We start from the raw sequence: 12,379 nt of genomic DNA on the forward strand, positions 1-12,379 counted from the left end.
AAGACCGGGCAGGTCCCTCTCGACTCCTTTAGCCCAAATTTTTGATTTCCCTCCACTTCGCTCCGTCCCGTTTCCTCCCCCCACCCCCGCCCCAAGAGTCGAGAATAAATTGGTCGAGCGCCCGGCCTAGCCTAGTAGCCCAGTTCCTTAAATCTCTTAGACCCTAGAGGGGGAGAGACCACATTTTCTGGGAGACGGGAATAGTGGGCTGCAAAGAAAAAAAAAAAAATTTTTTTTTCCTCCAGTGTCAAGTCTTCCCGGTGAAAAATCGGCTCGCTTTCTCTCCACAGCCGAAGCAAAAAAGCAAAAACAGAAACTCAAAAAGCGAAGCCCCTGAATCACTTAGGATCAGGTGCCAGAGTTCCGCGAGTAGACTTCTTTCGGTGGGAAGGGGTAGGGACCGCGGGGGAAAAGAAGGTCCCGGAACTAGGGCGGAAGGCCCCTCGCTGGGGCGTGCCAGAGGAGGGGACAGGGAAGGGTGATGCCCGGCTGGGCTGCCAACCTCGGGCTGCGCTCGGGGCACAGGAGCCCGCGGGACGAGTCCCGCGCGACCCCGGTTTCCGATTTCCCACGGCCCGGGGCTCTGCCGGACATTCCTAACGACCTCCTTTCGATACCCCCAAATTAAAGAGAGAGGAAACGCGGCGCGATCGGGTCCGCGGCGGAAGCGCGGCCAAACGAATGAGTAAGTCAGGCGCGGGCACGGAACCTTGTTTACCCCACTCGGCGGCGCGCCCCTGCGGGCGCCTCGTTTGCAGGCGGCGTCGGAGACGCTGAACCCGGGAGGCAGTCGGCCACGATTGGTCGTTGATAGGGAGGAGGACGCTGGGAGACAAGCGTTGCAGTGTCAGCTCGCTGCCGCTAGATGCCGCTCCCTCCCAACAGGAGCCGAGCGCGGGTTCGTGGCCGACAGATGGCGCCTGCGCGTTCCATTCGCCTCCAAGTCGCCGAAGAGCGAACACCCCAAACAATCCCGAAGCGCCACCAAAAAAAAAAAAAAAAAAAAAAAAAAAAAAAAAGAAAAAAAAAGAAAAAAAAAAACCCGCCGGATCCGACCGCCACTTTCAAAACCCCCCACCGCTCTAGAACCGCGGGAGCTTCCGTCCCTGAGTAGAATTCGAGGGTGTAAAGAAGAGGAAGGGGAAAATATCTTGTACCAGCCCAGGGGTGAAGAAGCCCCCGGCCTGAGAAAGAAGGAAGGAGGAGTGGGGGAGGCGAACAGTCTCGTTGCTGCCTCTGTGTACGCTGAGGGGGGAGGTAAGTTATAAAATGGCGGAGGCGAAGCTTCTAGAAGTTTGGAGGGGCACCCGGAGGGCGCGGGGCCCACCGTGAGGTGTGTATGGTTGAAGCAGGGCGCGAGAGAAGAGTTGGGAGGGAAAGAGAATGGGCACTCTGTTGCCACTTAATTTCCCCTCTACTCCCTTTGCCCCCAGCGGGGCCAGCCATGGAGCGGGTGGCCAAGTCAAGACGGGGAGAAGCCTCCCCGTCCCCGCGTAACCCCCAACCCTTCTTTCTGCCTTCTACCCCCAAGTGGCCACCTCAACACTACCAAGGAACTTCCAGCCCCCCTTCCTCCCTACCTCCTACTCCTAGAGTGGCTTTCTACTGCACGACTCTTCTTTTCGACTACCCTCGCTGAAGATTTTCTCTTCCTTCCCTCGCCCAACTCTCCCTCGGGGCCTCCACGGAGACCCCCCCCCCCCATGGGTGGCCCAAAATGGAGAACGCGGAGCAGCGCAAGATGGAGGCTCCGCTTCTCAGTGTTGCATTAGATTTAGGTGCCTTTTCTCCGGCAGGCTCTTAAGCCTGGGAGAGCCCAAACTGGAGGTGGGGTGGGGTGCGAGCCATAGTCGGGGGAGGAAAGCCGGGGAGGCTGTGGCTGGGGTGGGGGAGAGCGCGGTATCGTGGAGAGGGGAAGGAAGAGAGCAAAATGGTGGTGCTGGGAACCTAGGGGGGAGGGGAGAAGCGGAGGCTCAGTTGTGTATATTTGGGCCTCGGACCGAGGGAGGCGAGGGAAAATCTACTCTGATCACACCCCTCCCTCGTGCCCCCTCCCTTCTCCCTTCCCCTCTTTCCTTTCCTCCCTCCCTCCGCTCCCTCCCTCTCTTCCTCCCTTCCTAGAGAGGGAACAACATTCATGTGACGGGCCCCTCTGCTTCTCCCCCGCCCCATCATCTCCAGCGCGTGGTGGGGGAACTGCTTGGGAAAGCGATTGGCATCGATCTCTCCATCCCTTCCGAGGCCCGACTTCGGTCAGTTTTCTTCGGGCAACAATTTTATAAATAGGCTGGGGTCTGGCAGTGTTGGCCCCCGCGTGCAGACCTTGCCCCGAAGGGGGCCCTGCCTGCCTGGCATGGGAGGAGGGGGGAAGGGCGGGAGTGGAAGGCTGTTTGTTGGGGGGTTTTGGCGCCACTTTTGTTTTAGTTTTAGTGCTGCTTTTCGTTCCCACCCCCACCCGCACTGTCTTTCTCAAGGCACGAACTGAGCTGATCCTTGCCCCAGGTAGGCAGCTTCTGTTTTTTCTCTCTACACTTTTATTCTTGCTTGGGGTTGACTTTCTTTTTTCTTCTGTCGCGTACCCGGTGATCTGTGGCCGGCGATTTTAGCACGAAAAGGGTCTGATGGGCCATGGGAGAGAGAAGGTGTGGGAAACAGCATCAAGTAGTTCCGCAAAACTTTGAGCCCCGTTCCCATTTTCTTCTGGCCTACATTCGTAAACGTATTGTTGATTTCTGCCTTTTTTTTTTCCTCGTCGCGAGAAGGTCTTGTTTTGCCTTTAGTTTTTTATAAACCGCTGTACTTTCGACATTTAGTTTCCGCTCTCCCTTGGTGTGTATGTCATTTTATTTTTAATCCTGAACTATAATGGGTTTTATCGTGAGATTTTTCATGCTGCAGTGTTCAGCTTTAATTTTTAATATTGCATTAGTAGTTTCATCCGGTTTGTGAGACTTTCTCCTGCGTGGCCTAGAAATGTTTTGTATCTTGTTGCCTACCACCCTTTCCTACCGTCTCCCTCCTTTCTCTCGGATGGTTTCTTAATTGAGGGTCATGGTGTTTGATTAAATGGTTATTTACAGTTTACACGATATATCTATTAGAAACTTTTGATCTGTGGGATTAGGTTTAAGTAAACGAAAAGCTTGTGTTGCTTTGAAATGGTTCCTTAAAATGCGCGGGCCGCCCCCCCTCCCCTTGGTAAAGCCCCATCTTCCCCTCATACTGGAGTGTAAATTCCATACCCCTTTTCTCCCACGGACCGCCGTATTTCACGGCAGCCACACCCTGTATTTGTCTCTGTGGATTGGACTCATTATCAGCTTAATTTAGTGACTCTTAAACCACCATGATGGGACTTGCTTAAGCACGAAGCTTCTTTTCCTGTTTAGTCCTAGTGGTTAGTGTCGAAAGAGGAATAATCGAGGTTTCTTGATGAAACCTGGTGCGGTCCAACCTCTGCCTTTTTTCTGTTGTCTTTTTTCCTACTCCGGGCTGTTGGCGGTGTCAGCACCGCTGCTGGGGGCGGGGGTGGAGGGGAGAAAGAGTCGGGTTACCGAAGTGCGTCATTCCTGGCTCTAGCAGGGCCTGCTCGGGAGCTGCTGGTGTTTGTTACTGTCCTCGCAGCACTTTCCTGCCAACCTTCTCTCTCCGCGTATTGGTTAGGAGCAAGAGCAGGAGGCGGTCTTCTAATTCTATCTGTAGCCTAGCGCGTTGCGTTTCAGGGTATATGTGAACTTATTAAAAAAAAAAAAAAAAACCTGGGCCCTGGAAAGTGGATATACATTTCTGTTTAATGACATACAATTCAGGTAGTTTAGACTTGCTTTCATATATTTTCCAATGAACGGTGGGGTTAATTTTGAACATTTTAAAACGCTTACGTTAAAATGCCTGGTTTTCTTTTTACATTGATATCAATCTGTAATTAGGGATCAGAAGGACCAGTTAAGGCATAAGGATTCAGCGGTTTTTCAAGTGGTTGAATTGTAATTTTATGACACATTATGTTAAATAGTCTGGTTTTTTTTTTTCGTTTTGAGCCGAGGTGCTACATGAATGTAAGCTAATTGCAGATATTTAAGTTCATTTTCACCACCTATTCCTATTTCTCCTTTTAGGTATAATTTTAAATATGCCTTTTGGATCTTATGGACTTTATTAAAATTCTTAAAGATGGCTATTTCTTTGTTTTTAACTGAATTCTTAAATTTGCAAGTAGTTGTTTTAGGGTGACAGTCACTGTTAAATTCTTCTTACTAGTCTTTGATACTTTAGCATCTTTGGGGTTTTTTCAGGGTACTTACCGAGCACAGTGTCTTCTTAATTCTTTTCTGAAGATAATAATTGGAAGAGAGAGTGGTGGGAGGTAGAGATGAGACAAAAGTGGCCTTGAGTTGATCGTAGCTGGATGAGTACAGGGGAGCTTATTGTACTATTATTCTCTCTACTTTTTTGTGCGTACTTGAAAATTTCCACAATTAAAAAAATTGGAAGAAAAAATTTCAAATTGGTTTACAATTTTGATGTGATGGCATACGTTTGTATTTACCTATCAGTTACCTGCGTGGAAAACTTGGCGTTTTGCATAAGTAGTTACACAATGCCTGATATACAAACTTTCAAAAAAATATTTAATTTGAACCAGTATAGAATAAGCAGTATACATACTTACAAATCGGTTAACTCCAAATGTTTGTAACTTAGTCTGAATGTATTCTACTTTTAGTTTCTTTTTTAATCCTTTGAAAACGGGAAAATTCCATTCTCAGATTTTGTAAATTTTGCTTGTTGTCTATTTCATTAAGTTGGGGTTACAGTGAGTCAGTATGAAAGGGATTTACTATTAATAGGAGGGGCTTTGGCAGTTGCAATAAGTGACAGTGGAAGGGATTCGGGTGCCCTAGGGCGCATTCCTGGTAGGAACATAGAGGTAGGAGTTGAATTCAGTTTCAGTATTTGGTGTTTAATGAATGGGTAGAGACTAGGATTGGAAAGGAAATGTACTTATTAGCCATTCTTTCCTACTGTGAAATAACTATAGCATTCTAAGGTTATCAGAGACTGGCAGTGGGGGTGGGGTGGGTTCTTTAAAAAAAAAAAAACTGATATGAAAATGAACATTTACTTATAAAGTGAGTTAAATCGCACTCCTCACTTTAAGGATTTAGTGTAGTTAAAAGTCGATATGTAAAATATTCTAATGTTTTTCTATTAAGGCCATTCTGACCATTACCCATCAACAGTAAAAGTGCATTGCAATTAAAATCCTCAGTTTCCTTAATTAATATATTTGTGAATTGCTTCTACATTCTTTGAAGGTAAGTGCCTTATTTTCTGCAATTTTGTGTTGTTCAGTGTCAGGCTTTTTACCCCTATGAGATGTATTTTTTTTTAAGATTTTATTTTTAAGTAATCTCTACATCCAACATGGGGCTTGAACCCACAACCCCAAGATCAAGAGTCACATGCTTCACCAACTGAGCCAGCCAGGTGCTCGGATGTATTTTTGAATATGTCAAAGTTCTAAAGGACATCCAAAATAATGGATATTTAAGTTTTATGTTGGGTGCAGTGTGTTCCCTCATCATTATTAAAATAAAATTCCACCCTAGTCTAGGAAGATATTTCATAACTGTTAATATTAGTCTGTGTATTCATATGCAAGTTTTAGCTTTAAGAATGTTATGAGAAGACAGATGATGTTTTTTGAATTCTTGTATGCAAATAATCTTAAGTAGATGATGAAGATTGTGGCTTCAGATTTATTGTGGAAGGCCACAGCTAAACTACTAAGCCAACAAATTACGAGTTTTGTAACTTTGAAGTGTATTTAGTAAGGATTATTAATTTTTAAAATTTTATTTATTTTTTAAAATAAATAAGTAATCTCTACACCCAACATGGGGCTTGAACTCACAAGATCTAGAATCGCATGCTCTTCTGACTGAACCAGCCAGGTGCCCAGTTAGGATATTTTTTAAAGCCCAAACACTAAAGATTTGAATGAAATTAAGTCTTGCATTTCTTTTTCATAATTTTCTTTATCGATCTTACATTATTGGCTTTGGTGGTTGTCTGAGGACCTGTGTATTAAAATGGGTGGGGAGAAGTGGGGAGTAGGCTCAGGGTCAAATAAATTATCTTTTGGGAATATAGCATTAGATGTGAAAATATGCCTTGGACGGTTTAGTAGTGCTTAATATTCTGCATGTTTAACTGATGCCACCCACAGTCATGTGTGGGAAGAGAGTAAACAGTGAATAGTGTATTCTTTTTGCTTTGGGTTCTATAATAGATGGAAGACTTCAGTTTTTGATGCTGCAAGTTAACTTTTAATTTAGAATTTACATTAAATGGACACCTGGACACTTGGGTGGCTCACTTGGTTAAGTGGCCAACGTGGGGCTCAGGCCATGATCTCATCATGAGTTCAAGCCCCACATAGGACTTGGCTGCTGTCAGCACAGAGCCTGCTTCAGATCCTCTATCCCCCTCTCTCTGCCCTTTCTCTGCTTGTGCACACTGTCTCTCTGAAAAATAAATAAACTTTGAGAAGAAAATTTATGTTAAATGGACACCATGATCTGTTCATTACATCCTAGTGGGATAAGATTCATATCTCTTTAATATTGTGACTTTTGTGTCTCATGTTTAAAAACAACAACCGGGTCTTATATTATTAGCACTTTGAAATTGCTATTCGTAGGTTATTCAGATATTTGAAATGACAGCTCATTGTACAATGGAGCACTATTGTATACCCATTTTGGAAATTGGGGGAGCTTAGCAAAGGAAAGGGATAGTCCCAGTTAGCTATGGGTATCAGTATATCCTGAAATGTGATTAATCATTGGAGAATAAAGAAACTTTAAAGATACAGGCAAATTTAAAAGTTCTTTACATTTTCCTTTTGTAGTTTTCCACATCTGATACATGCATTGAACTTTTAATTTGTGGCTCAGTACTGTCCCTGTATAATAATTCTCTGTGTCTCTGGCTATCATGAGCAGTGGTTATTGCATGTTTCTGTTTGGTAAAGATAATGTGAGAAAAAATTGTCAGATTTTTTTTTTTTTAACATATCCTGGGTTGCCTGCTTTGCATTTAATTGAACCAAATTTTATATTCCTTCTGTGTAAGTGGTGTTGCTTGTGGAGTCTTAATTTTTGAGTATGTGCATTAAAAAAAACCCTACATCTCTAGCAGCTGTGGTGATCTGCTACCTGAACTGTGTTCTTAATGTATGCTTGCTATAGTTCCATCTTTGATACTAACCAGAAGAAAACAAGAAGTCTTTACATATAGTTAGTCAAGAGGTTATTGAACTTGTTTTACACTCCTCATTCCTCCAAAGGAAGGGAGGGTGAGTAATGTCAGTGCTCTGTTCTCTTTTATTATTTGATTGGAAAATGCATTACTGGGATTGATGAAACCAACTAGAGAGATATCTGTAAGTTCTGAATAATCTAATGTAAACTCAAAGTAAAACTCTTTTATAATGTCAGAATGTTAGAGGGGGAAGAAGTAAGTCTTGTTTACACTAAAATTTTGCATGCACAACATTTGTTGTAATTGGATTTGACCTCTAACTTGTTGAATCTTGAGATATTCTAAGAAAGAAACTTAATTTAGTGTACTTTTAAGTTCCTTTTGAATGCCAATAACTGTTTTAACATTTATTGTTTTATCTTCTCAGCTGCCTTGCCTGATAGGTGGTTATTATCATTTTACAGATGGGAAAATTGAGGTTCTCAAAGAATAAATGACTTGTCACATAATAATTGACAGCCTGAATTTACACCCAAAGTAATTTGGCCTCAAAACCTTTGTGTGTGTATTTTTTTTAAGTTCAGTAGTTTCCCTTAACTGGTTTAGGTCTTGGGTTATTTATCACCAGAAAGCATGCCTCATTTTAATATTACAAAATGAAGATTTTTTTTCACATACAGTGCAAGGGAAATACAGATTTTTACACAGGGTTAGATGAGTTGTTGCCCGATGAAAGGTCTAAATTGTGTTTTACGCTAAGAGATAGTTGAAAGAAATCTGAGCCTTGGTTTTGTTTGTGTGTGCTCATTATACAAAAGTTAATGTGATAACATGTTGAGTTATAGTTTTGACTTTTTGGGGGTAGGGGTCATACTATGGTAGATAGAATGGTTTCACTGAAAAATTTTTCCCTTATGTCATTTATGTTCTATACAGAATGGAAGCTGAGTGTGTCTGAGAATAGTTCCCCAGTCATTCAGCTTGTTTATTGAGTGGTTTAGATTTGAAATAAAAATTTATGCAACTTTTGTAGTTCACTGCTCTGATTGATTCTGTAAGGGGATTTTGTTGTTATTTAATGGTACCTTAAAAATACTCTTTCCTCCTGAGTGTTAATATCTTCTCTGCTTCTAATTTCTAGTTCATCTTTTCACTTTATTAAATTTTCTTGTTCTAATTTGTATCAGGTAATAGTTAATATTGGTGACCTGGATTATTAGTAGGTTCATTAGTCTCAGCTTTCTTTGCTTTTTCCTTCTTGCTTTTCATAAACTACAACTAGAACTTTTCTTATCCGAAGGACTGCTAGATGTTGGATATCTGGCCTAAGATAAATTAGTGGAGATGAGGTAAAACAATGTATAATGTTTTTCATAGCCATGAGTGCAATTTATATGTTTTATGTTAATTATTCCCTTATTTTGTGGGAGTGATGCAGTCTTCTATCCAGATTTCTTTGTTCAATATTGAGTCTTTTCATCCATATTTTCCCCTTTTGTACTCCAAGAATACCAAGACCCTGGTGTTCTACAACGGAATTATGCCCCAAGACATCCATTGTACACAATGAATTAGTTTCTCTCCTGTGTATCTAGGAAGATACTAGTTTTGTACCATTCTTGGGAGAATTCAGGAAATTGTCACATTATTTTCTGAGTTCTGTGGTTAACCTTGTGGAACCCTGGATGAGAAGGGCTGCTAGAATATTAAGGGACTTGGTTTGGTGCTAAGCAGTTTTACTTTTCACAGTTAACTTTCCTGTCAGTAACCCTAATATAGCTCTACTAAATTTTTGTATGATAAAATGTGAATGTAATTGATAATATTGTCATCTCTGTGGCGTAAGTTGGATAAATTGGTTAGTGTTGATTTCAAGCAGTTAGTGCTACTTAGTTGTTTCAAAGAATTGAATGTGGGAAGTTGAATAATTTTATTTGTAAAAAGGAATATTGTAGGAGCACTGTTCATTATACAAGTCAAAACTTAAATTTTTTTTTTAATGTTTGTTTACTTTTGAGAGAGGGGGAGAGAGAGAGAGAGACGTGAGCAGGGGAGGGGCAGAGAGAGAGAGGGAGACACAGAATCTGAAGCAGGCTCCAGGCTCTGAGCTGTCAGCACAGACCCTGATGCAGGGCTCAAACCCACCAGACGTGAGATAATGATCTGAGCCAAAGTCAGGCTTTGGCTGACTAACCCACTGAGCCACCCAGGCATGGCAGTGCCCCTCAAAACTTGTTTTTTAAGTTTATTTATTTTGAGAGAGAGAGAGCGTGTGCATGTGAGAGCAAGGGAAAGGGGGAGAGAGGGAGAGAGAGAATCCCAAGCAGGTCCCGCGCTGTCAACGCAGAGCTCGACGCGGGGCTCTATGTCACAAACTGTGAGACTGTGACCTGAGCTGAAATCAAGAATCAGACGCTTAACCAACTGGGCCATCCAGGCGCCCCTCAATTCAAAACTTCTTATAAAGTATTTGATGGTGACTAACATAAGGAATAGTTAACACTAACTGAATTCTTAACTCTGTGTCAGACACTGTTACAAATGCTTTACATTGCATTACCTCTCTTAATCTTCATAACCCTGTTACCCATTATCCTATAATTTATTGCTCAAATCAGGATACTTTTTTATAAAGTTTATTATTTTGAGAGAGAGAATGCAAGTGGGGAAGGGGCAGAGAGAGAGGGGGAGAGAATCCCAAGCATGCTCTGCGCTGTGAGTGCTGAGCCTGAGGCAGGGCTCAAACCCACAAACCAGGAGATCATGACCTGAGCTGAAATCAAGAGTCAGACACCTAACTTGATTGAACCACCCCGGCATACTTAGGAGAATGAAAGGGGACTCTAACTAGATGGCATTCTGGGATAATAGTATAAATGGGAACTGTCCCAGAGAAGCTAGGATATATGACGTCCCTAATGAATACCCCATTTTTCAAGAGGAAACCTTGCCTAATTAGTAAGTGGTAGGAAGGGATTCACAGCCTCTACAATTTATTTGGGCATGAAAGTGATTTAATTACTTTAAACGGCCATATTCTGAGAGTTTGTTATTTTTACTTGGAGGAATTTCTGTTGGTGTGGGGTTGACAGTAAAAGACGAGAGACCGTGTTTTTAAAATTCTACCCAGGAGAATTTCCAGTTGGCTTTTTTCAAGTGACTATTGGACTTTTGAGTCACTGTTAAAAAAAAAAATAGCTTCTGAGGTCCACTGAAATAAAAGGAAAAAACCAAGATAACTACTTTTACTGTTTGAAATCTGTAAACAGATTTTCTTACATTTTATTCAGACTTCCTTTACTGTTTTCTAGGGAGGAAATGTTAATTGTATGCTTTTTCATGGAGGTTTTTATGTGGGAAATCTCTTCCTAGAAGAAAAGTGAGAGAGAAATAATTTTGTGACTAGGGAGAAGTGGTGTTAGAAAAGAAAGAAAAACTTACAGGTTAGAGACTTATTTGAAGTTAAATTGATTCTGTAACATAATTTGAGAGTTGTCTTGTAGAGTTTGAAATGTCATTTCATAAAATTAATAGTTCTCTTTTATTTTGATGACTTTTGTAGTTGCCTTATATTCCCGCCTGTTTATATTTGTGGTACATCCCCCCCCCAAAAAAAATGATTACTGTAGGTGAATTCAAACATTTGGAGAAATGAATTCAGCATAATTGCAGATTACACTCTATTGCAAACGAAAATTCCCTCCCCACCCTTTTTAGTGGGGGTGAGTGGCAGAGAGCTGATCTTAAGAGGACTTTAAGTTTTTTCATAGTTGGCTATTTTGATATTTTGTTGAGGAATTTGTGTGTTTTTTATCCCCTGGCTAGTTTACTTTTGGAGGTTTTGTTGGTGTCAATATCTTATAAACAACTGCATGGTTAGTAAGTAGGTCTGTTTAGTTTTGTAAATCTATTCTTTAATTCATTAAAAGCTATCATGAAATTGGAAGTGGGGGGATCGCCTGGGTGGCTCAGATGGTTGAGGATCTGACTCTTCATTTTGGCTCAGGTCATGATCCCAGCATCATAGGATTGAGGAGCTCTGCATCCAGCTCTGTGCTGAATGTGGAGCCTGCTTAAGATTCTCTGTCCCCCTCCCTCCCTCCCTCCCTCCCTCCCTCCCTCCCTCCCCGTGTGTGTGTGTGTGTGTGTGTGTGTGTGTGTGTGTCTCTCTCTCTCTCTCTCTGCCTCCCTCCCTCTCCCCCTCTCCACCCCTCTCCCCCTCTCCACCCCTCTCCCCCCTCCCCTTCTTCCCCCCCTCATGCTTTTTCTGAAAAAACAACAACAACAAAACAAACCACTATGTACTGGGATTACTATATATAAAAGAACATTATTAGGCTAAAACCAATAGTCATCAATGCAGGTTTTATTTTTTTTTGATACAATGCTCTTAATTTGAGATAGTGACAAGTATTTTTTTTAAGACTTTATTTTTAAGTAATCTCCGCACCTAAAGTGGTATTCAAACTCCCAAATCCAAGATCAAGAGTTGCTTGCTCTACCAGCTGAGCCAGCCAGGCACCCCTGGTGACAAGTATTTTTAAGGACTACTTTGAAAAGTTTTGGGAGAAAAAACAATTGACTTTAAAAAAAAACATTTTTTTAAATGTTTATTTCTTTTTGAAAGAGAGAGAGACAGAGAGTGACTGGGGGAGAAGCAGAGAGAGAGAGACACACACACACAGGACCCAAAGCAGGTTCCAGGCTCTGAGCTGTCATCACAGAGCCTGATGCGGGACTTGAACTCACAAACCGTGAGATCACTACCTGAGCCGAAACCAGACGCTCAACCTACTGAGCCACTCAGGCACCCCAACAATTGAGGACTTGTAAGTGTAGCCTTAGAATGCTTCAGTTTTTGGTGGTGGTTAATAAACTAAATTAGGGGCACCTGGATGGCTCAGTCGGTTGGGCATCCTACTTTGGCCTAGGTCATGATCTTGCAATTTGTGAGTTTGAGCCCCATATCAGGCTCTGTGCTGACAGCTCGGAGCCTGGAGCCTGCTTCAGATTCTGTGTCTCCCTCTCTGTCTGCTCCTCCCCTGCTCATGCTGTCTCTGTCTCTCAAAAATAAATAAATGCTCAAAAAAAAAAAACAACTAAATTAAAA

The 12,379-nt window shown here is 42.2% G+C and overlaps 1 protein-coding gene across 8 annotated transcripts in view; it reads left to right on the forward strand.

Annotated features, from left to right (window-relative positions):
* The first annotated feature begins 557 nt into the window (after positions 1-557).
* Positions 558-12,379, forward strand: part of STAG2 (stromal antigen 2) — a 137,389-nt gene continuing 125,567 nt past the window's right edge. Inside the window, exons 1-2 of one of the 8 annotated variants that reach the window (XM_027054325.2) lie at positions 1,365-1,827; positions 2,122-2,252. The gene's annotated coding sequence lies outside the window, so the exon portion shown is untranslated. Of the gene's footprint in view, positions 686-962; positions 1,258-1,310; positions 1,334-1,364; positions 1,828-2,121; positions 2,253-2,468; positions 2,503-3,362; positions 5,319-12,379 lie in introns of those variants that run through there. The other 7 variants (XM_053201630.1, XM_027054323.2, XM_027054326.2 and 4 more) reach the window with 7 other exon arrangements.

Source organism: Acinonyx jubatus, chromosome X, assembly GCF_027475565.1.
Source record: "Acinonyx jubatus isolate Ajub_Pintada_27869175 chromosome X, VMU_Ajub_asm_v1.0, whole genome shotgun sequence".
In the NCBI taxonomy this organism is placed as follows: Eukaryota; Metazoa; Chordata; class Mammalia; order Carnivora; family Felidae; genus Acinonyx; species Acinonyx jubatus.